This window comes from Sinohyriopsis cumingii, chromosome 5 (assembly GCF_028554795.1).
Source record: "Sinohyriopsis cumingii isolate HCF-2022 chromosome 5, ASM2855479v2, whole genome shotgun sequence".
Lineage (NCBI taxonomy): Eukaryota > Metazoa > Mollusca > Bivalvia > Unionida > Unionidae > Sinohyriopsis > Sinohyriopsis cumingii.
This window is the reverse complement of record NC_142965.1, coordinates 104,425,977-104,451,623: the sequence shown is the minus strand read 5'-3', so window position 1 is coordinate 104,451,623 and position 25,647 is coordinate 104,425,977. Positions and strand designations below refer to the sequence as shown.

Genomic DNA, 25,647 nt, shown 5'->3' with positions numbered 1-25,647 from the left:
TTGCGTTCTTCGACCGCCTTTGTTCTCGCTATAAAATTAAAACGAGATGGTGGAAAGTTCCATCGTGTGTCCGATTAGATCTAATGTTGTTTTATTGGCCTCGTAGTCCTCAATTTCTTTAAAGCTTCTATTATCGAAAATATATGCATAATACTGTTTTTTGCTTCAGGCTTAGGTGGCTCTAATACCAATTCGTCTTTCTTGGTTTTATATTGATGGTGCTTCTATTTCACAGTGCTGTGTTTGGACACATTACCATCCATCATGGCGATTAAACGCTAGTTGTTGAGAAAATTATAGTTTTGCATTGACTGCATTGCTTACTGTGATAATCCAGCTAAACGTAAAGGCATGCATGATAAGTATTCCACCCCACCCCGTATACGGCCGGACGTTTTCGCTTACATTTTCAACGCCATGCACATTAAACCCTGAGAAGTGTCAAACAAAAGGTAAACAGACCCAACATTTGTCACTGCATTCTAGTCCTGTTCGAAATATACAACGTTTTGTTTTCCGCCTATGAAATATAGAGCCGTCTGGCACGTAGGTACGCTAAACTTACCATGAGTTTGTAAGTGAACGGAACTCTGGCACCCTAGAACGTAAATTATGTACATCGTGCTCACGCGACTGTGTTTGCATTTATAGCCGCCTGTCGCCCCGTCTATTGCAGATAAAGTTCCCAAAATTGACCTCGTAGGCATTCATGTCAGTTTCATTTTTAATGTAATCCGCTCTTTTGTTGCAGCAAAAGTGTGTCGAAACCGTCGGTAGGCTTGATGATTGCGCTACCATATATCCAGCAAAATTCGTATTCATTATTTAGATGTTTATAATGAAATGGTATTATTGATCTTCTTGTTTACACATCACATAATTAATTAAAGGTTTTGCTGAGTTTGTATTCTCTCTTTCTTTGCAATTACATAGATGGTTGTAAATTTATAGCTACATTCTCCATATACATACTTTGTATAAATGTTGAAAATACATCCTTCTGAAAGCCTGTGGATGGAAATTAGTTTATGTGTTCAGAATAGCTGTGTTGTGATGGAAAAAGTCGTATGAGTAATTTTAAGTCGAGCGATTTGAATATATGGATCGTAAAGTACAAGGTACAGTTTAATCTTTGACTTTACCTGATTATTGTCATTTGTTTTCTAACATAGTATAGTATTTACTTGCATTCTAAAGCAAATTTATATGTTTAAAATCTGCAATTACACTGGCTCTTTTTATAGTTTTCTCAACACTCTCGGAGTTGCAATTTGCTTGATATGTCATACACAACAAACGGTTAACAACACTAAAATTGCGCATATTCAATCTACAATTTAATTAGGTTCACAGCATTGATCTACTTGACGTAGGGATTATATGGATAAATACAGTTACTGAGACGTATTTCCTCGGATGTTATACCTATACGCATGTACACAGGCTATCCGGCCGCCATGAAGTAATGACATTAAACAATGGATAGTCCTATCACTAAGTTACATCTGGTGGTCCTTTGTAGTATCGTGGGATCAATAACCTATACAGATGAATAACATGCATTATTGTGCGTAGACTTGAGCTGTATGTTACGTAATATAATTGGATTCATTTGCTCATTTGGCATTTCAAAAAGCATATTATGTTTGCTGACTTTACGAACCCCCTTGCATATGATGTATATACATGTATGAGATGATATTTTGGATTAGACGTAAATGTGTTGATTTCATTTCAGTTTCTATGACCAACAGGCAAGATGGCAATAGGATAATACAGAAGTGTGTTTACAGTGCGACAAATTGAATTTTGAGGTAGTTTGCGAGTATATATTACTGCTAAGTGTCATGTATATCGATATTGAGTGTTTAATTTGTGTTCCTGATTGTAGATTGTAAGGGTCATTTTGTACAACAACATATTACATGGCTATTTTTTATCCATGAGTGTGAACTGCACCTTGCAATACTTTTTTGAAATATGCTTACTTGAATCCGAGTTCAGGAGCTTGGTTTTCCCCTTGGAAATCCCCGGTCTAACTGATATTTGTCATGTTCTTTATTACAGTTTAAATAAAATACCTGCGCTTGTTTATCATTTAGACTATTCTAGAAATTATTATATGACCCTCAATTTCGTCCTCTTATTGTACCTTAGGGTTGTACATTAAGGTTCATAATTTTACATCAGCATTGGAATCAGTTAGTTAGCTATTAGAGATGATTTAGTTCTTTAAAACATTCATTGAAATTACAAAGTGCTCATTGACTTTAAGGCTAAGTCATTGTTTTGGAATTAATGTGAATTAATTCACTGACATTCTAGATTATATCAAGATTGTTAGCACCTTAGCAAATCTAAGAATATTGATTCGGAATACCACTTGAATTGATTTGGTAATTAATTTACAATTATATACATTTCTTAAAACACTTCACGTTATATTCTAGGGAAATAAATAATTTGTTGAGTTATGTAAAACTTGCTCATTTTTGCTCTTTTATGTTACTTATTTTAAGGCCATAGTATAGCAACTGTAAAAGTAGCGAACGTTAATTATACGGTGTAATATGCTGCTCTTGACATTTGTTATCTCCACATCGAGACAAGTGTTTCTTGAGTTTTGAATATTATCCGTGATACATAAGTATTATTGACGTCAGTGATATAAAACGTACCCTGAGTACAATATTACCCAAGTACTCACCAAATTCACTACAGTTCAGTAAACGTATCTCTCTTGATTTTGAATTCAGTGTAAGTATGGAAATCAGTCATGATTCTGATGAAACTGTTATCCAGGTCGTTATCAGGAAACCAATCTGTTCCTCAGATTATATCAGCTGACGTTACACACAACATCTTTTGTTGTCACAATAGACAATACTTCATTGCACATTATATTATGGCAGCAGCTCAAGCCATGAGACTTATGCTAGAATACAATTAATCACATAACTAAAGGAAAATTAATTAAGTCACAGATCCATGAGCGGCATGTGATATTATCCAGCCACTCAAGAATGAACTTGATACGATGTCTCGTAAAATTACAGCAATGCAAGAGTATATTTATAGTCTAACGCTCCGGTGTGATGAACACGAACAGTATTCAAAGCAATATTGTTTGCGTTTGTAAAATGTACATTTTGATCCTCAAAAGAACAGCACTGGGAATGTAGTTCTTCATGTCTTTCAAGACAGGCTGCACGTGTAAGTCAGGACTGAAGGCATTACTTGTGCCTCTGTTGTAGGCAAAGTAACTATGAAAGTTAAATCACATCTGATCATTCGTTTCCAGTCATACAGTGCTAGATCAAATATTATTCAAGCGAGAAAATCTCTAACCAGTGACTCCTAACTTTGGTATAAGATCTGACTAAACACCGTTAAGACATAATAAAAATATGTATAAAACCTAATGTAGTGACTTTACCAATATGATTTCCAATGATTGCTATCTCATTTTAAAGATGTTTGATACGTTTATTCATCTTTGCACTCCAGTCGATTGATTACTAACCAGTGTATAACATCCATATAGTGTTACGTTTACATACAAGTAGTATTTCCATTCTTTAAACCTCCTAACTGTAATCTCTTGTAAACGCATTGCTTAACTCAGTGATGTTCTAATAATATTTTGTTAACCTTATAATCTATAGTTTAAACTCAGCTTTCTTTGGTTGAATCTGCTTTATTCGATAAACCATCGCAGGATCATTAACTTCAATATTAAGCCATAAGTACATTATTTATAGGATGTCAGAAAATAGGAGTCATCGGTGCTTATTCCGTACATATTGTGTATTGGTTAATATAATTCATTTTAATAGGATTGGCAATGCCCTGTTCCTTCATCATGCTAGTGGATTACATATGAAAATCATGAGCTTTAACAATGCTTTTTTGCGAATCTTATTCTGGTCGTAGGTATAGAGTTACCACAGAAAATAAGAAATAGAATATTTTGTACACAGTTTTATTGTAAAAGTTTACATGAGCTAGCAAATCCTAAGACCCCGTATCAAACCAGTTAAACTATAACTACCAAACTGTGTTTATAAGCAATTATTTAGTATATTAGTAGTATTGTAATGTGGATTGTACTCTTAATTTTGCTTTCCTTGAATGTAGAACTAAATACAGGCCATGCGAATAAATTAGTTGCATCGTTGTTGTCATCATCCGCATCATCATCATCATCTCACTAATGTAGCAGCTCATCTGTCAGGTATTACAATGTCGTTCGCTCGTTAAACATACGCAATAACTTAAAACTATATATCAACCCAGCATGTTAGTCCTGATATAAATATAATATCGTAAACTGCAGAATGCAAGCTTATGATCACATTATTGGAGGAATTCATAACTCTATCAGTAACGACAGGTTCAGTCGTGATGGTGGTATCTTGGTCAATGTGCAACTAGAACTCGCAGATAAATGTATACAAGGTTTATTGATATACAATTTTGCATAGCCTTGTATTTAATAGATTAGTGATTTTTATAGACCACCATCATCAGCATTGACTTCTTGAATTCCCTAATGCCATGTTTCATGCTCTGAATCTCTTTTGAAACATGATTTAACTTAGGGATGTAAGTAAGGATTTACTCAACGCTAATTAGCGGAATCCCAATCATAGAAAGGCAGTTACCAATTTAGAGAATATAATAACTCCTCTGAAGAAGATCACGTACATATATAATCTACCTCACTTGACCCGGTGATAACGTCAAGCACAATTGACGTATAGCTCTCGGGTATATTTCTTGCTGTGGGATTTAAAGATGACAGTGGTGCTATATTCTGCAATATTAAAAGTGTACTTATGTTTCTTTATCAAACTACACAAGAAGAGAAGTATAGATCTATAGCAAAACTGGTTTTAACATATTTAAATACGAATATATATAATCTATACTTGAAAAGTTTATTTTAAGTTGTTATAACATTCATGCTGCTCATGAAACTGATGTTGCATTTACCTTTCTCTTTTCCGAACAATAAATTTGGTATGCTAGTAAATTCCACAGAGCCACATGAAAGCAGGAACGTAAACATAGTCCAGTAATATATAATAATAATCCCTGCCTATGAGAAGATATAGAAAACTCTGACGAAAGGCATGCAACCAATGAGAAAGAAATAATAACATTTATCCTAAAATATGATAAGATTGAAAACATGGAATGCAAACCTTACGATAATTACCATGTTGTTAAACAAACGAAATATAAAATAAATATAATACTACTACCTTAGTACACAACGGACGAAGAACATTCAATAATTGAGAAAAGCAGACGGAAATGTACCATAAAAGAACTGAACTATTCTTGTCACCTTGTTTCATTATAATCTATTTGTAAACAGTCAGATTAACATTTGTATTTTAATTCTTTACGGATTCAATGATGTCATAAGATAGCAATATTCAAGCTTGTTTAGCAGCAATCTGTGACTTACGAGAATTATGTTTGCAACATTTATAAAATGCCAACAAATGTTAGGTAATCATATTTTTAAGATATAATTTTTAAAAAAATACAAAACAGTTGTATATATGCATCAAATTATTCATCCACAAAAGAGATGCGACATTTGTTAATATTGATGTTTTGAAATAAGAGGTGCAGAAACAGCTTTAACCAATATGACCTTTTCTGTTCCGGTCGTAAACTATTTATATAACTATATACTTTAGAAAAGTGTGTATTTCAATCTACCTAGTCTTTAGACAGTTGTTATTATAAATGATTTTGTTGTATGCATTTTGAAATTGCTTCTCACGTTTTACTATAAGATCGAAACCATGCATATTTCATGTGCACATACACATCAGGGAGCACCATATTGAGAAGATTAATTGTACCTAACAATTTTTAAACTTCATAAAATAAAACTGGCAGGAATATTGAAAATATAATAACGGCGTTCATAGTAACAAAAGAAAATTGTTAGATATTGACACACTCAAGAAAGTCCTAAATAAAGAGATCATTAAACATTATCAAGCTAGATCTACTAAGTTATCTCTTGTTCCGTTTTCTGCGCTGAAGAAAATGTACCAAAACAATAGAATGGAATACCAAAGAGACAACAACGCATTTAAAACAAGTGAGATAAGCAATATTTATTTTCCTGTCATCGCTGCTTAAAAGCTCGCGATTATTAATAACTTTGTGTAATTCAAATCGGGGATAGGACATAATCATGTTTTAAATGTATTCGTCTTTAAAATGCAATGTCAATGCCATAATTGGAGAAGTGCTTCATTTCAGAGCTCAACAAGACATAGGGCTGAGAAGATGTTTCATTACCTATAGCGTTGGATACCAAGATAAAGTATGTATTTATTTCTTAATTTCGAATTTCATTCATTCTAGTTGTGTAGATTCCAACTTGATAGGGTGCCATGGGCCGAAACTGAATGGTAGTATTATTACGTTGACAGTACAGGTTTTAACGTAAAATGGGGTTCTAAATAAGTGTATTTCCTTGTTCATTAGACCTTACATATACCACTATATTGCTTCCTCCTCAGCCAACTGCTACTTATCTTTATCTTGACGTGTTTCTGAAATTGCGGTATGCAGTATAAAGTTAACATATGAAGCGAAAATACTTTTTTTCTGTGTATTCATAGGTGTAAAGTTCAAACATTAAATGATCATTAAACGGTTATGCTATGATATAAATTAATTTGGTGCTGTATTATGAAATACCTATATTGTATATGATCAAAAGCATGTAATACTTGGTCGGCCGATCGGAATTAGAATTAAATGAACTTAACTGTCATTGTTTGGTTTGTCAAGAGGTAAAGTCGAAGAGTAGTTAATAATGGATATCAGGTCCAATTGTTGGCGTCCGTTAGTCTCGAGAGACGATTGAATTGCCCCCATGAGAGATGTCCCGGTTGGTGGTTGCGCAGCGTCTGCTTTGGCTAATTAATCCAATGCCGAAGTGGCAGTCCCTGCTGAACTTGCTGCACTTGAATGTTGCGTCAGGTGTTAGTTGGAGCTGCTTCTTCTTCCTCTGCGATCGTCTTTCATCAGCTAGCAAGCGTTGCTTGTCCTTTCCGGCTTTCAGACCAGTGATCAGAGCATGTCGCCAGCTTGATCTGTCTAGAGCGAGCTCTTCCAAGGTGTTGACATCGATATCAAGGGCTTTTATGTCGTGCTTACAGATATCCTTGAAGCGGAGATGTGGCCGTCATATCGACCTTGTGCCAGAGGCGGGTTCCGAATAAAGAATGACTTTGGGGATCCGTCTGTCATTAATTTGAAGTGCATGGCCCAGCCATCTGATGTGACGTTGGCGGAGGAGTGTGACCATGCTGAGAATCGTGGTACGCTCGAGCACCTCGTTGTTTGTTACTCGATCGCTCCAGGTGATCCCGAGTATGCGTCGGATGCATCGCATATGAAAGGCGCTCAGTCTTTTCTCTTGTGAGGCGTACAGAGTCCAGGTTTCACTGGCGTACATGAGAGCTCTTAACACGCATGCACGGTACACGGTCAGCATGCTGTTGTTCCACACCCTCTGCGACAACCTGGAGAGAGTTGTTGATGCCTTTCCGATCCGCTTGTTGAGCCCAGCATCGAGCGAGAGGTTGTTGGTGATGGTAGAGCCGAGGTATATGAACTGACTCACCACCTCAAGTTCGTAGTTGTTGATGATGATGCTTGGGGGTACGCGTCCTGCACCATCACGCTTGTTTTCTTTAGGCTTTTGGTTAACCCAAACTCATCGCATGCTTTAGCAAATCGGGCCATCAGGCGCTGAATCTCAGCTTTTGTGTGAGTGGCTAAAGCAGCATCGTCTGCGAAGAGCATGTCCCTGATGGATACGTCACGCACTTAACTCTTCGCCTTCAGTCGTGCCAGGTTGAACAGTCTGCCGTCTGATCGTGTGTGCAGGTAAATCCCTTCTGTGTACGTCCCAAATTCGTGCTTGAGCAGGATTGCGAAGAAGATGCCGAGGAGCGTGAGGACAAGGACACAGCCCTGTTTAACTCCACTGCGGATGTCAAAGCGGTCGGATGGTAAGCCATCGTACTGCACTGTGCATTTCATATCATCGTGAAAGGACTGTATCATGCTGACCAGATCGAATGCCTTGGTGAGGTCTATAAAGGCTAGGAAGAGGGGTCTGTGCTGTTCTCTGCATTTCTCCTGCAGTTGCTTGACAGAGAATATCATGTCGATTGTGGACCTGTCTGCGCAGAACCCGTACTGCGACTCTGGGTAAACTCTGTCAGCAAGCGTCTGCAATCTGTTCAGGAGGACGCGTGCGAAAACGTAACCCACGATGCTGAGAAGTGATATGCCCCTGTAGTTGTTGCAGTCGCTTCAGTCGCCCTTGTTCTTGTACAGGGTTGTGATGTTAGTGTCTCTCATGTCCTGAGGCACTGCACCTTCGTCTCAGCAGTGGCAGAGGAGGTCGTGCAGGTGTGTGATCAGCACGCTACACCCGCACTAGATGAGTTTTGCTGTGATGCCATCGTTCCTTGGGGCTTTACCAAGGGACATTTTCTCTACGGCCTTCTTTAGTTATTCTACAGTAGGTTTCTCGTCCAGTTCGGTCATGAGAGGGATGTTATCAATGGCGTTGAGGGCATCAATGGTCACGTGGTTCTCTGTGGAGTACAGTTCGGAGTAGCATTCAAGCCAACGCTCCATCTGTTTGCCCGTGTTGTGGATGGTATCGCCTGTGGCATAATTCAGTAGTGATGTCAGTTTCTTCGTGGGACCCATTGCTTTCTTTATGCCATCGTACACGCCTCTGATGTTTTCAATATCTGCTGCTGACTGGATACTCTGACAGAGCTGAAGCCAGTATTCATTGGCACACTGCGTTCTTATCTCTGCACTTTGTTTCTGGTCGAACTGTATGCCTGTAGTGTTTTCTGGCAGGGGGATCACTTGTATTGCAGGTTAGCACTGAGACGCTCTTATATGGCTGTCAAGAGTGTGACAGAGTTAACCTCAAACCAGTCATATTTATTTGATTGCTTCTTACCAAAGATCCGTTGGCAGTGCTGTACACGCTCTCTCTGATGTGATCCCATCTTTCTTTGGCACTGCCGTTGGGGGGTTCTGAGACAAAGGTCTTGGAAAGAGCATCGTTGAATTCCTCAGCCTTGTCTGGATATTATGTCTTGCTCACATTAATGCGTGGTTAACCCTCCTTCCTAGAGTGGTGGATCGTCTTTGGCTGAAGCTTCATTTTGCAGCACACCAACGAGTGGTCATTGTTACAGTCAGCACTGTGGAAGGTACGGGTAAGAAGCACACCCTTCATGGCTGACCGTCTTGTAAGGATCAAGTCCAGCTGCTACCAATATTTAGACCGGGGATGCCTCCAAGACACTTTGTGCTGTGGCTTTGTCTGAAAGAATGAATTGGTGATGCTGAGTTCGTGGTACGAGCACATCTATAGAAATCACTGCCCATTCTCATTCATCTTCCCAACGCCAAACTTGCCAAGACAGGAGGGCCAATAGTCATGATCGGCACCCACCCTAGCATTGAAGTCGGCCAGCAAAATCAAGTCCTGTTCCTTGGGAATTTTGTCGTTGAGCGAGTTTAACTCATCATAAAACTCATCTTTGATATATGTGGAGGATCTTAGTGTGGGAGCGTAAACGCTCATCAAGTTGACAGGCCCGTTTGTGGTGTGGAGGCGGAGGGATAGCAGTCTTCCATTTCCTTGTTGGCAGTATTATATCATCCTCAGGAGAGTGTTCCTGACAGCGAATCTAACACAAAACTCTCTGGCTTCATCTGCGCTCATTCCTTCCCAGAAGAATGTGTAGTTTCTTTCTCTGAGGGACCCACAATATGTTAGTCGTGTCTCCTGTAGTGAGGCGATGTCGACCTGGAGCCTAGCAAGTTCGTCGTTGATGACTGAAGTCTTACGAACATGACTTATTGTCTGGAGATCATCTGAAATCTCAGTCAGCATGGTCCGGACATTCCAGGTACCTAGCTTGAGGATTGGAGTCTTCTTTTGTATTTTTATTTTCTTATTTCATGGTACAGTAGTTGCAGTCCGATTGTCAGGTACTCGCGTACCTTAAGCCTTACGCACCCAGCAAGGCAGGCGAACTGTGGCGGGCGGTAGCTGTCCAGTGAAACATGTTGGTCTTTCCCACCGTCAGAAGCAACCTCTGGCGTCTGGCTCTACGCCAATCGAGCGGTTACATATAACCGGTAAACTGCTGATTCCCGTGCTGTGTAGACGCCGTGGAGAGAAGATGAAGTGTCCTCTACAGGGCGCAACCCTGGGCAGGGTGATATGGAGAATTAACTGTTGCCCGTGCAGCTGATCCCCCCTCTCCACGCAGCTGATGGATCCAAGGGAAAGAACAAGCCGATACGTCATGGCACCAGCTGCGTCGCATGAGTTGCCGAGATGACACTGAAAGCAATGCCAAGTAGCCTTAGGGACTCCGTCTCCGGATTTTATGTTGAGTTTACTCCATTAGCCTTTCCCAAGGCAGCGAAGGTTTGAAATCGGAGTTTACTTTCTCCTAGATGGTCGACCACCCAAGGTTAACGAACCCCATCTACCCTAAGCATCTGGTTTTTGTGGCGCCAGAAACTCACCTGTCATCCCTTCTCCAGTCAGTTTAAACAGGTTCCGTCACTCGTGGAGGCCTGAAACTGGATTTGGTTGTCAGAGGCTCTATCAGACGCAAGCCATTGGGAGATTTCCAAGGGAAGTGAACAAGGTATACTATTTATAAATGATATTGTCCAAAGTATTGTCCATAGTATTGTCCAAAGTAATGGACAATATCTCCCATGGAAAATAGTGAATGATATATATAATGTTGGAACTAATTTTCTACAATATGCTGGGGTCATTAGTTCCAAGAAATCATACATGAATAGATTATATATCGAATCCGAACCAGAAATATTTGAAAACCCTTGGATTGCAAACAAGACCATACTTCTTGAAACAAAGAAAGGTTGCAGAAATATTTGAGGTATCGTTGTAAAAAACACATAAATATGTGTATTATCTTTGTAAAAGACAACTATTTGTGGTATCTTTGTAAAAGACAGAAATACTTGTAGTACCTTTGTAAAAGACGCATAAATGTTTGTAATATCTTTGTAAAAGACAGAAATAAGTGTAGTATCTTTGTAAAGGACACATGAATATTTTTAGTATCTTTTTAAAAGACATAAATATTTGTAGTATCCTTGTAAAAGACAGAAATAATTGTAGTACCTTTGTAAAAGACACAGACATAATTGTAGTATCTTTGTAAAAGACAAATAAATAGTTGTAGTATCTTTGTAAAAGACATAAATACTTGTAGTACCTTTGTGAAAGGAACATAAATAGTTGTATTATCTTTGTAATAGACTCAGAAATATGTCTAGTATCTTTGTAAAGGACAAAGAAATATTTTAGTATCTTTTTAAAAGACACATGAATAGTTGTATTATCTTTGTAAAAGACAGAAATACTTGTAGTACCTTTGTAAAAGACACATAAAGAGTTGTAGTATCTTTGTAAAAGACTCAGAAATATGTGTAGTATCTTTGTAAAAGACATATAAATACTAGAAACCAAAGCACTGATTAAGTGGAAAATGAAACTTAATCTACCAGGACATTTAGATTGGACATGAGCATTTTGCCCTTAACATAAAAAATTACAAAAGATTCTAATCGAATTTGGCTCTAGCAACAAACATCTTTCTAGAAATAACTGGAACAGCAAATAATAATAAATGTCTTTTTGTATGGATTCACCTGAAATATTAATTCACCTCTTTTGGGACTGTGCAACTCAAAAGCAGTTTTGGAATGATTTAATCCATTGGAATAGAAACGACACTAATTTCCTGCATTTTTTTTAACTTACAGGATAACTGTCAGTATGTTAGAAGTAGGTAATGTAATTAATATTAAATTGCTGTTATCTAAAAGATATATATATATAGATATATATATATATAGATATATATATATATATATATATATATATATATATATATATATATATATATATATATATATATATATATATATATATATATATATATATATATATAGTTAGATAGGTAGATAGATAGATAGATAGAATATGAGCTATGAAAGAAAACCTCCATCACTATTTTTGTTTCAAATTTTCTTTAAAACGATACTATCTTTGTGAGATAGAATTAACCAAAGGAAACAATAAATTGGACTGTTTTGAAGCTGAATGGCAAAAATTTATAAATTTACTTATTGTACAAATGCAAAATACTAACACTAAAATGAAGGACGCATCTGGATTGAGTCTTGTGTAAATTATTATATGTTTAGGTCATCAGGCAAATATCGAGAGATTAAAATAAAGGTTATTTTTGCCTGTGCATTAACGAGATGAAGAGAGAAAGAGGAGATATATACACAAGCAAATTTGCTGAATATAGATGACTACAGCAGTTCATGAATTCAAAGCAACGTCAGACTCCTGGTCTTTCCATACCACCCAAACTCCTCCCTAAACTGCCAACCATTTCAGGTCTTGGAGTCATCCCAGACCCTAGAACTAGAAAATGAGAGAGAGAGAGAGAGAGAGAGAGAGAGAGAGAGAGAGAGAGAGAGAGAGAGAGAGAGAGAGAGAGAGAGAGAGAGAGAAAATATTTTCCCTCCTCAGTGTACACTATTGAAGAAACTTGTGCAATTTTCATTTAAGAAATTTAAGAAATATTACTCATCACATCATGTTCTGAAAAATAACAACAACAATCACAACAACAATAAGATACTACGATTGCTACTATAAAAACAAAGGTAATTTATTTTAAAAGGGCCCTAGACATTTTATCTGATCCGACCTCACGAACTGTTAAACAGATCTAAACCAAAAGTTAGCTTTATGGACTTACCATCCAATTTCACAATTTCTATTCAAGGACAGGAAATCTTATTGTTTGCAACCTTGGTACCCCATAACAGTAATTTTGCATGATTCGATGCTGACAATGTGAAGCTAATGGAGAAACAAATGAGCATATAATAAATTTTAATACTGGATGAAAATGATTCACTTCTTTCAGTATTCTAGATATTCAGCTGACCTTTCATATTTTAATGTCAACACTTGTCATTTACATTTCTATTTGATGTGATGGCCATTTTATCCCATTTTTACTGTGTTTTTTTTTCTTCATCCCTTTCATTACAACTTCAGGGACAGTTCATCCGCTTGGGAATTTAATTCAATTAATTTCATTGTACGAAGGATTGATGACCGTTTACACCACTACAAAGCATAATAAATAAACGAACTAAATTCGAGTGAAATCTGGTGTCAAGTATATAAATTTCCAACACTACTATTTGAATCATTATTATCTGAATATCGAGTGCATGAAAATTCCGTAGTTGTTTAGTTAATAAACACGAGAACAGAATGTGTTTTTATATGGTTAAGACAGCGATAAGAAATTGTGGTTTTGTTTCAATTTTCTTATATCAAACTATTGAAGACAAGGCAAATATATGATAATCACTTTGCGATTTCAGTTTTGCACAAATGTAGGTATTTGTGAAGCCATAACAATTTTTGCAAATGCCATGTTCATTATTTGCTAGACTGCACAGTACAAGCAGGAGCTAGATTCGTAGACTGCGCATTATTTAGAGGGATTAAACAGACTTCACATTATTTCAGGTAGTAAGTTTGGTAGACTACTACATTATTCGTAGGAATTAGATTGGTAAACTGCACACTATTTCAATGTTAAAGTTTGTTAGACTGTACTCAGTTTGGAGGCTTACGTTTAGTGGACTGCGTAACTTTTGTTGACTGTGATAAGACTAGACTAAATAATGGCATTTTGTGATCTAGGTTGTCACAACATGCTGGTAGCTAGCGAAGCTAATGTTCTTTTTGAAAACACAGTGTGTTTAGGTTAGTCGAATGCACAGTATTTGAACGAGTTATATTGGTAGACTCCATACTAGTTCAATGAATTCGTGTATTGGCTAAACATTATTTGAAGTAATTAGTGTGCTAAGCTTCATATTATTTCAAAGAGATATTTGGTTGGATTGCATATTAAATCAAGGATTCTCTTTGGTATACTGCAAAATATTCTGTGACCTTACTTTGGTAGACTGCGTAGTATTTGCAGGAGTTACAAGGTTTAACAAGATACCATGAAGCTTTTTAATTTATAATTCCTTAGTTAAATATATTTTCAATATCACCTCTTACGTCAGTGCTACAGAATAAACATTCAACATTTCTGAAGGTAATATTAAACCAATAGGCGACACATTGCTTAGGATTATATCATTATCATTTACTTTACTGAAAACCTATATGCCGACACTATTAAAACCTCTTTTGTAAAGTTTAGGAATATAACAGTAATGTCAATTTGAACAGGTGAAGAAAAATATTAACATATATTTTACGACATAATGATAGCGGAATTGTAGTTCTGTTTTTGTTTTGTATCTCAATTCATTAACAAATTGGAATGATTGGCGTTAACGATTCTGCATGCAAGAAAGTGTGGGTTCCACATTAGGTTGAACTTCTACAAAATAATGTTTTTTGGAATGTCACGTATTGCAATATGGTTTAGTTATATCATGAAACAGACGCACAAGAGTTTCCTTCTTTAATTTAGCCCTAATGTAAATGAGCCAGAGTGAGTCTTGTATTGCAAGACCAACTCAAACATTTTTGTATTGAACAAAATTACATTCTTTATTTTATCATTTTATCAGAAACTCTAATGACAATACAAGTTTTATGTTTTGAGGATGAGGATAGTAAAATAAGATAATAAGATATGCATAAAGTAAGTTCAGCAATATCTGCTCTTAACAGTCCAAGTAGGTGCTAGTGCCATTAAAAAGATTTTACATATTCACTTCAATATTAAATTGTACATCATAGGCCATATTATTGTAAATGCATTAATGAAGGAGGTTAAACAAAAGCATCAATTTTAAATAAAGATATGGAACTAAATTATCAAATATTAATTGAGCATGAAGATATAAATGTAAAAAAATATTGTATAGGATTTTAGTAATACGCGCTAGAAATAATAGGAAAATGGAAGAGGAGAATAATAATAATAACAATAGTAGCATTAGACAACGAAATTAAAAGTTTTAAATCAAACTGAAAATACGTACATCTCAAGTCGTGAGAATGCATTTTCTCTCAAATCTGCTCGATTGCTTTGTGGGCATGTGAGTAGCAATTAAAATAGATCAGACATTACAAAATGTTCTTTAAACTGCAACAAAATAGTATGCTTTATTATAAACCGTCAAGGTTATTGCAACTTTTCCTTTAATTGTATTAACCTTATCGTAAATATATACTGAAACTGACGATCGATAGTCATCATTCCATTACTCTTAATTGCATTACAAACACCAATTAATGCATATATTATCTTGATATTTACTGCTTTCGATATGAATCGAAATCGCAACATTATTGAAATAGAAAACTACAAATTAATAGTACACCATGCTGGGGAATATGTTTATTCATATCACAGAAATTCGATTGTAACATTTTAAATAAATATTTTAGATCACCTTACAGTTGCAGGCAGGTAAACAACAAAGGTGACCACATCTTGCATATGTACGGGCATATGCTTCTTTAATGCATTTAGTAGTAGGACAAATTAGATTAAAAAAAGCAATTGATGTAAACAAAAGTAGGGAGAGTATAAGCGTAAACTTAGGAACGACAACCACGTATTTGGATATCTAATTAGGATCTCAACCAATCAGTTTATTTCCATGGGTTATCTTCTTATGTCCAATGCTATATGAGATTGCTAGCACAGCAGTTATAGGTTACTGCATTTGTATGGAAAAAGATGAACGAGTTTTTCGGTTGGATATACTGCAAGACCTTGAAGTGCAGTATATCCATCCGTTAAAACGGGTTCATATTTTCCCATACAAATACTGTAACCTTTTTATCATATGCCCATTTTCTTATTATACCTAAGGCTTAATTATATAAAGTAAAATACACTACAAGAAACAAAGTAACAGAATGTATGCTGTATTCCAAACTTAATACACAAGCGCAGATTCATCAGTACACAACATTACTAATGCGCACATAACTTCGTCCAGATAAATTTAAACTTAGTCGCACGCAATCCATCACTTTCGAAAGAAAATAGGGTTTTGGTCAACTAAACATTAAAATTTAAAGTCATATTGTGAATGACTGTGCATTGCAACAACTTTTCCATTTAATCTGGAATGAATAGCTTTGGTATTTGTTTCGATTCTGCTAATTTTCATGATAATGACTGGTTTTTCTGTGCCAGTTCTACATGAAGTACATCTGATTTCAGCAGCGAGGGAGCAGCGCGTTGACATCTGCAATTGTGTTTCTGATCTGTCATTGAATGTTTGGAATCATTATGTGAGAAACATATGACGTCTTTCAATTGCTATTATCAAAACAACGCTACGGAATTTGACGTTTATTTCATTATGAGTGCAGTAAGGACGATGTAATTGTACTTGGAATATAATCAAAATTACAGTACAATTTTGAGATATGTAATCAAACTTTAGAACCAATGACATGTCTCACACACGTTTATGACTTGTCACTTGCATGTTATTTGTAGGGACCCATCAACTTTATGACATGTCTGGCATCTATCGTTAGCTTGAATCCGAAAAATTTTATCAAACAGTTTAACGCGGAATATTGCAAAGCAACTGGTATGTGGCAGTAAACGTATTGAATCAACTAAACCGTAAATTGTCTACTACATGAGTGTACATTATTTGTTTACAAGTAGTATATAATTTACCTTTAGCCACATGTGTAGTGCACGTCAGTGCATTATGAAGGTGTGCAATACCGTAAAATATTGCACGATTCTTACAATGTAAAATTAACGGAAACAAAAATGAGCATATAATAAAAGTTAATAGTCTTTTTCTCGGTGGTAAATTTGATTGCTAAATGAAGCATTCGAAAACTAAGCCATGCACATACCTCCTGGACTTTTTAAAAATAGGTATAGTTTATCAAATGACAGTATGTTGATTTGATTAATATTCCGTCATGTTTCTAAAAGGTCTTGCTCTAAAGGTCGCTGCATAATAATCGCCATCATTTCAATTTGACAAAGTTATTTTTTGATAGATTCGTATATATCGTTTCAGTTTTTTACCAGACAGTAGGCAAAACTACTTCTACAGCGAAACGTTTGAATATCAAGATGGAGTAAGTACCGAAACATATATGTTCTTTACTCAATCAACCATCCTGAATACTTGATCTCTTTTGATTATCACTGTGAATTAAATATTAATAGGCACATTTCCAACGAGACTGAACCCGATTTTGACACATTACCTTCCTCGGCAAATCTATTTGTTTCTTTGATGTATTTGTTTTCAGTTTTGTTCTGATGTTTTCGATTTTCTGTGAAAGAAAGCAAGTAATAATTTTAAAAACAACTATGAGCTCATAGGCATTGAACATACATTTGTCCAGCCTATGATATACATCTGGTTATTTCAAAACACACAATTGCAAATTATCTGGTCCTATTAGTGTTGATGAAGATTATAAATCTGTATATGTACTATCCAAATATGTTTCCAAATATTCTAGTGGAAACGTGTTATACACACAATACAATGACGTTTGTCGATACAAATGATATATAAATACTTGTTCTTAGTGTGCTTTCTCTTCCGGATAAGTTTTAAACTTTATTGTACCTTTTTATTCATGTTATTCCTCACTGTAAAATTCTATTTAGATTAGAAGGGAACACATTCCCAATAAACAACAATATAACGTGAAATAATTCAGTCATTCGACATAAAGTTCTCATCTGTCTTAATTTGCATGCCAGTAATTTTACGTAGAGACTAAAAAGAATATGTAAAGTCGTTTGACTCAAGCTCTTTGAGAATGAACATCGTCAATACACGCCTACTAGTTATATTTTTATCAACGTCATGTCTAATTGTCTTCTCTAAACGGTGTAAATAAAAGACAAACTGTGTGATCTTGAATTTCCTTTGGCAAGTTACAAAATCCTGATGACAGTTAAGGTGGATGTATTATTACATTTAAATGAGATCTAGACATTCGTATGCTGTATCAAGGGTAAAGGTGCAAGAGCTTTGGGATTTCACTGATATGCGTGGGGGTTATATTAGCTGATTTGTCCCTTAAGGTTTCAGATGGTGTATCTGACAAGTATTACATTTATAAAAGACACATTGTGTGGAAATGGAACACATAAAGTGGATTTTTCATAACGTTCTCTCAGACGGCTGAACGTATATAAATGCCTGTCAAAGACATGTTCCTAAAACTATTCCTTCCCCCTTACATGAAAAGTTAATAGCGACAAGCTATATTTAGGAAGAAAAACGTTTTATTGTGCATCAATATATGTAGAAATAATACCAACTGGAAAAAGGTCCGATTATCAAAGGAGCAAAGTAGAAACACTATACAGTAATACTATTATGTGAATATACGTTTTGAAGGATGCAGTGTGGCAATACAATCCAATGATTTTTTGACCCTTCAAAATGTTTTATTTCAAAACTTTATAATGCAATCATCCTACAAATCAGTTCTAATGGAATGCAGCAAACCATTATCCAACCAAAAAGATGCATCTTCAATTTGTGAATGATTTCATTGTAATAATTTTGTTATATACCGAAACGGGTTAGAATTTAATGTAAATATTGTATTATGGACATAATAAACATAAATGATCGGCCGGAATTCTATAAGAGTTATGTATTCACTGCCCCAGTAAGGAAATCTACCCTTAGTGTAAATTCCACGGCGAATGAAATAGATAATATTCATGCACAGTTCGTAAAATATGGTGAACATGAATTACTGTCTGCTATTCGTCCATAATGCTTTTCCAAACAGTCTCAATGAGCCACTAGCCACTCTTGTATATAATAATAAATACATTATGTAACCGAAATTATGGACCTTTGAGCATTCTTATTTTTGATAACCAAACTATATGAAAAGAACTTTTGTATCAATCGAGGTAGCATTTAAAATAAATCGAGACTTATCTACATTTTTACCGCTCGATGCGAGTGTCACACTAAGTTTATCTGACTCCTTGTCAACTGGTGTAGTGCATGTAAAGATGATATATGCAGGACTAATTATCACGCATGTACACAAAGTGTTTGATTTCCTATATTATAACTTAACTATTGCGCAAACTGAAAAGTATGTAAAACTCGGTACATTAAAGAACTAAAGTTCATAGACAGTAAAATTAATTCCCCAATGATCTGTTTTTTTTAATCTTGTTATTCATAAACATATGTATACATACATACTGGTTGGACACTAATCTCATTCTTATTTATTGTCGTCTTGCTGCAACATCAAGTCTGCAGATACATTTTATTTTGTATTTCGATATTGTTCGAGAGGAACTATTTATTTAGATTATATAGTAGAAGTAGATATTGATCATTGGACTCAGATCATATTCTGAAACTGTTGTGCATTATTCAACATAGTTATGTACAATGTCATTCTGATAAGTCTGGACTATTGAGCATTCGCAGATTTACAATTTATGCCTAACATTTGATTTTCGGATTATATTAACACTTGTGCACAATAACGTAAGTTCCTCACAAATGTTCATTTATCTTTTAGCTTTATAATTAAATTGTTTTCTTTAATTTGTTTAATTTTAAAAATCATGTCGGTTTCGCTTATTTCTTTAACTTAGCTTTTGAGCATAGAGTCGTAACAGAAATGTGAAACATGTCAGGGGTGCGAATTTTAGAAACATTGTAGCGAAATAAATATTTTTTATATGATTGTTTGTATTACTTGTCTTTTGATTTTACGTAGCAAAAACAACAAGTTTTCACAATGTCTTTTCTCTTTGATACGCAAAACCACCTTTGTTAAAACAGAAAAAGAACAAAATAATTTGATAAAATATTTAGTGAAAAAAATTTACAATGCTTGTGAATTTTACACTTCACTGTCCATAGAAGCAAATGGAGAATATGATTTGGTGAAGGAACGTATCTTCAAGAGTTATAATTTGACACTTAAGGCATATACATAGACGTTTAGAAATTGGAGCAGCAAATTACATTTATGAACACCGGACAGATATTTTCAAAAACGCTGCATGAACAGCTGACGGCCATTTCTTGACTCACTAAGTCTCATTTGTCCATACACTTTCCTCTCAACAAATGGCTAATAACAATCCACCTTGGTCTCAAGGTGTACTTATAAATTATAATCTGGCACAACGTATAGGAATCAAACTTCTGACTAGAGTGATAAAAATACGTACCAATTCCTACTTGCGCTTATTACAAGAAAATCGGGCACATTATTCCTGATTGCTTTGATTAAGACTTTATGCAACATAATAAGGACAGCAGCTTTTCCAAACGAAATTGGTCTAAGAAGTCAAGGATATGTATTAAAAGCAATACATTTTTGGGTCTGATAAGCCCCAGTCTATTTTTATTACAGATGAAATCATGGATCGTTTATGTCAAAAGGTTCAATATCACTTAATAGTGTGTCTGCCAATCCTATCCATATCAAAATATTTAGGAACACAGGAAGCTCAGATCTTTTTATTGTCAAGTATTTTGCTATTATTTGAGAAATCTTCTTGTACTTAAAGTGTTCTTATAGAGTATAGAGTGTGGCATCATTAATGCTCCTCTCCTTAGTGTTAATTTGTCATGATACTTCGTCTCATGACATGTGGTCGTTTGGGTGGTGTATTTGTTGCCCTTGGAGGGTGTCCATTTGTTGCAAGGCAACTCCTTAGTGGAGATAAGGTTGTGGTTAATCCACTGGTAACTAGAAGGACTTAGATCAAGCGTTTGATCATATCAAAAGTGAAATTCATGATTTATGACCTGTTGGTAGAGGTATAGTAGTTTAAGTTCTCGGTTTTGTTTGAACTTCGATAATTTTTTTCAGGTTTACAAAACTTGTTGGTTTTACTTTTTTTGTTACCTAGTCTATAACCATAGATTCAACACATACATACATACATACATACATACATACATTCATACATACATACAAAGATACATACATACATACATACATACATACATACATACATACATACATACATGCATGCATGCATGCATGCATGCATGCATCCATACATACATACATACATACATACATACATACATACATACATACATGCATGCATGCATGCATGCATGCATGCATGCATGCATACATACATACATACATACATACATACATACATACATAAAGTAGACAATTCCTTTCGATAGACTTTTGTATCAAGTTTTACGTTTCAATAGAACATTCACATATATACATACATACATACATACATTCATACATGCATACATACAGCATGCATGCATGCATGCATACATACATACATACATACATACATACATACATATATACATACATACATACATACATAAAGTAGACAACAATTCCTTTCGATAGACTTTTGTATCAAGTTTTACGTTTCAAAAAAACATTCTCCTTGTTTCTAGCTTTACATTTATCTCGAACTTAATGTTAAGCACATAACACTATAGACTTATTAACTTTTCGAATTATTATCATCATCAAGCAACTGTTAAAAGATCAGTGCCATGCGCAGCCAAATGATTGCAGATTTGCATAATTGCAGGTATTGAGATATTTCGTTTTGTCAATAAGGTAGCTGACACAGTATTACTATTGTATTACTATTGCAAGTTTGTCACTTTTCTGTTTCTATTTTATGATCTTGTATTATCCTGAATTTGTTTAATGTGATGTAATCTCTTTTGAAGAGAAAATAAAGTCAGTCAGTCAGTCAGTCAGTCATATATACATACATACATACATGCATACATACATACATACATACATAAAGTAGACAACAATTCCTTTCGATAGACTTTTGTATAAGTTTTACGTTTCAATAGAACATTCACCTTGTTTCTAGTTTTACGTTTATCTTAGTTTCTTTTTAATTTAGCTATTTGTAGTTTGTTACGTTTTGCGTTATATAGACGTGGTTTGCAACGGTCTTTCTTGTCTTACCGTACTTTACGCACGTATTTAGTGTCTATCTTATCATAGTGTAACGTTCAGCTGTCTATATGACAGTGATTTATGTTATGTTCGCCAAGTTCCAGTATATCGTAGTGTCTTTGTGTTTAATGTTAATAGGTATTTATAATTATGTCTAAAATAATCCATTTGCTCTATCTTGGTTTAGTTGACAGTTTTAAGAAGGAAAAGGTCTTCCGAGCTATTTATAGCAATATCAGATGTTAATTGAAATTAGCATGTCTTAGGTTTATTTATGCGCGGACGAACAGCACAGGTTGTCTCCAGTGTAACTTAGAACAATGTTTTTAGCAGATAAGTTAGTAACACTTTTAAATCTAAATTCAAAAGATAGAAATATGTGCTGCGTAATTGTACTTTTAGATTGTCCATTTTCCATTGAGAAGGATGATCATAATAATTATTCATTTGGTAATAACTCTGCCATTTGCAATGGATACGAATGATAGAGTAGAAAATGTCCATAATAATTTGTTCTTCAATTTATTCATTTATATGGCCTAAGGATTTGCTACATATATTATTTCTTCGCATCGAATTTCTTGAACAGGTGTTGATTAGGGTGGTTGTTACATTTGTGTAAAAGATAATGGATATGTAAATGTGCAGTACGTTTGGGTTGTCCTTATACTGAGGTTTATTTTAAGCCTACCGCTAAACTATTACTGGTAGTTTCAATGTATTATCTAATTCGGTATCTTCTTTGCTGAATATTGATAATTCTCCGGAAATAATAAAGCACATAGCCATTCGTATCTTTTGATAAGGAAATCGTGTAATCATTTTAATTTCTCGCCAAATTGTTTTTAATATTTCATAAGTTATTATTAGTGTTTTCTTAAATCTTATCGTATTGGTGATTGCATTTTTAGAAAACACTTTAAAACTATGGCATACTAAGATCTGTCTGTTCTGTGGGCATGTTGTGTCAATTATATACATTGATATTTGAACCACTTTGTACAATTTGCCCTATATAAGCAACAGGTGTTAAGAAAGAAAAATATTTGCATAAATTATCTTTACTTTTGTTCCAGGGAAGAACTCAAGAAATTGTGGTACGTAATCAAGAGAGGTAGAACATATTCGATATCATGTATTAGTACGGTTTCGGCTAGCTGGATCAGAACAATTTCTTACGTCAGCCGTTCTCAAACTTTGGGAGTTACATTTTATGTTTAATACTGTTTTCTTTATCTTGTAAAAAAACTTTTAGCAATACATTGGTATTTAATATGCATGCATAGGTACTGATAAAGAACATATACTGTTTGCAATGTACAGAATAGACTTCGGAAAAGATTTTAAATTCTTAGGTTTCTACTCCCCTTTCGTGCTTCGGCAAACATTTGTATAGTAGAAACCGTTTGTGACTTCATTTGAAAGTGATCAAATAAGAAAGGACCACTACAATGAGTACATATTTGAAGTTCATGTTTATCCATAGCTTTATATAGAGTTGCATTTTGATTGCTATTACCACAGAAAATATTGATGGTTTTAAATGTACTGATGAATGTTTCTAACACCAGAGGTTGTGTAGTCAATGCCCGTTGTATGTGCTCCTCCACTTAAATATTTTGAGAGCAGAAAGGCAGCATAAATACACGGTACGTTTTCTAGAATCTATGACAGTAATATGTTTATGTTTTTGAAGTGATACCTAATATGAGCATTGTAATAATGACAAGCTTCCAGTGGACATTTATACAAAAAGATTAGTACATGGGTATCCGCTCAGCGGCTGGTTCACATGATTAAAACATGTTTTAGTACTGCATGGTGATATTAGTAAATGTCCATAATTTGTAAATATGAAAGTCCCATTTTGTAAAATGTTGTTTAAGGTGGCTTTAGTTCACACAGAAAGCGTGGCCACATAACTCTGATTATTATATCTTTCCATGTAAATTAATTTGGCTCCGTTCATAGTGACATAGAAATTATGTTAAATTTTCTGAATATGCTTTTACAATAAATTGTCCTGGCCCAAACTGTTTTGCAAAAAAACTTGCTAACAGGAACATACGTAATAAATTGTTTAGTGAAAACATTAAATTTATAACAGCCAAAAGTCTAAAAGCCCTATCGTGGGCTTATACAACTTTAAATTGTTTTATAGCATAGCTTCGGATGTACAAATTATGCGCACTACAAACACATATTAGCTTTGTTTGAAATGTGGATTGTACTACAAATAAAAAGTTAATACATATTTTTCCATATTGTTTTAAATATCATAACAACGTATTGTGCACAAGAACAGTAGCTTTTCAATGTGTTAACCCTTCCTTAGATCCTGCTATGCGGTGTCATTAAATGAGTGAATGTTGGTCACTCTATGCAGCCATTTAGTTAGTATATTTAGATTAAACATGATATTTCCCAATAAAGGCTCTAGTGATCCACACTTGCTGTTCCTACGGCGTAATGTATATTTCTGGCAGAGACTATGGGATGTCATTATGGTCAACAGCTTCCTTTGATGCGGATAGCTAAACTCATATTATACAAGACAATCGCACCCATGTTAAATTTCCCTAATGCCTATTAGTTACACTCATGATACATTTATATCATACTCCATATATTTGTTCACATGAAAGCACGATGTTAAATTCATCTTATGACTCAGAATTACAAAGAAGTGAAACTTTTCGTATATCCCATAATTTCATCAATGTTAAATTCCTGTTATACCCTATAATCCTTAATTCTGTTTTCATATAGGATTCATCTTGTGCCCCAAACTACCACAATATCTATTTCTGTCCAAATGGGATTGTGCATATGCTTTTCGCTGATGTCTTTTATTAAAACATGTCGGCTTTCAACCATCAGAAGATATAAAACATATAATCACACTGCTAATGCAATAAAATATGCTTTCTCGCCAAAGCCAAAGCCAATACTGCTTGCTGTATTATTAAACGATGCAAAATTATATTCTCTCAGGTTTAGTCCAGGTAGCATATGTAGCAACCCGTATGGATTCAGTTCAGACCATGTACAGAGATTGTCAGAAGCAGAAGTATATATGACAAAAACTTTCTTGCTAAGAAACCTCACCTCCATAACATTCAAATGGTATGATCTAAAGTGTAGCCTATACGGTACATAAATATACATATTCGCAAATTCGAATCTTTTAGTTTTACTGTTTCAAAAGTAAAGAGAAGTTGTTTTGTTTCAATATTTGATCAACATATTTCTTTATTTATCTCTCAGTGATAGCATCAGAGAGCTTAAACAAATGAGGTAGGTAAATATATTTTACAAATATATTTTCTTTGATATAGGCGTATACGTTGGACAAATGTTTCACATTAGATAAAACGCTACTGAGCTTGTATTCTATGTCTTGTGATACAGACCACGATAGAGCAAACAAATAAAAAATACAGGATTTGTTGAAACCTGTGGATTTTGCAACTATTCCAAACGAGTCAAAATTGAGATCTATATGCGTTTGTCAGATGGAT

At 34.8% G+C, this 25,647-nt stretch overlaps 1 long non-coding RNA gene across 1 annotated transcript; it reads left to right on the top strand.

Moving 5' to 3' along the window:
• The first annotated feature begins 1,682 nt into the window (after window positions 1–1,682).
• On the top strand, window positions 1,683–25,445 carry LOC149799923 (uncharacterized). The gene is made up of 5 exons (XR_016420931.1): window positions 1,683–1,814; window positions 6,292–6,355; window positions 17,212–17,272; window positions 23,203–23,223; window positions 25,394–25,445. It is a non-coding gene; the product is annotated as an uncharacterized LOC149799923 (long non-coding RNA).
• Window positions 25,446–25,647: the final 202 nt, after the last annotated feature.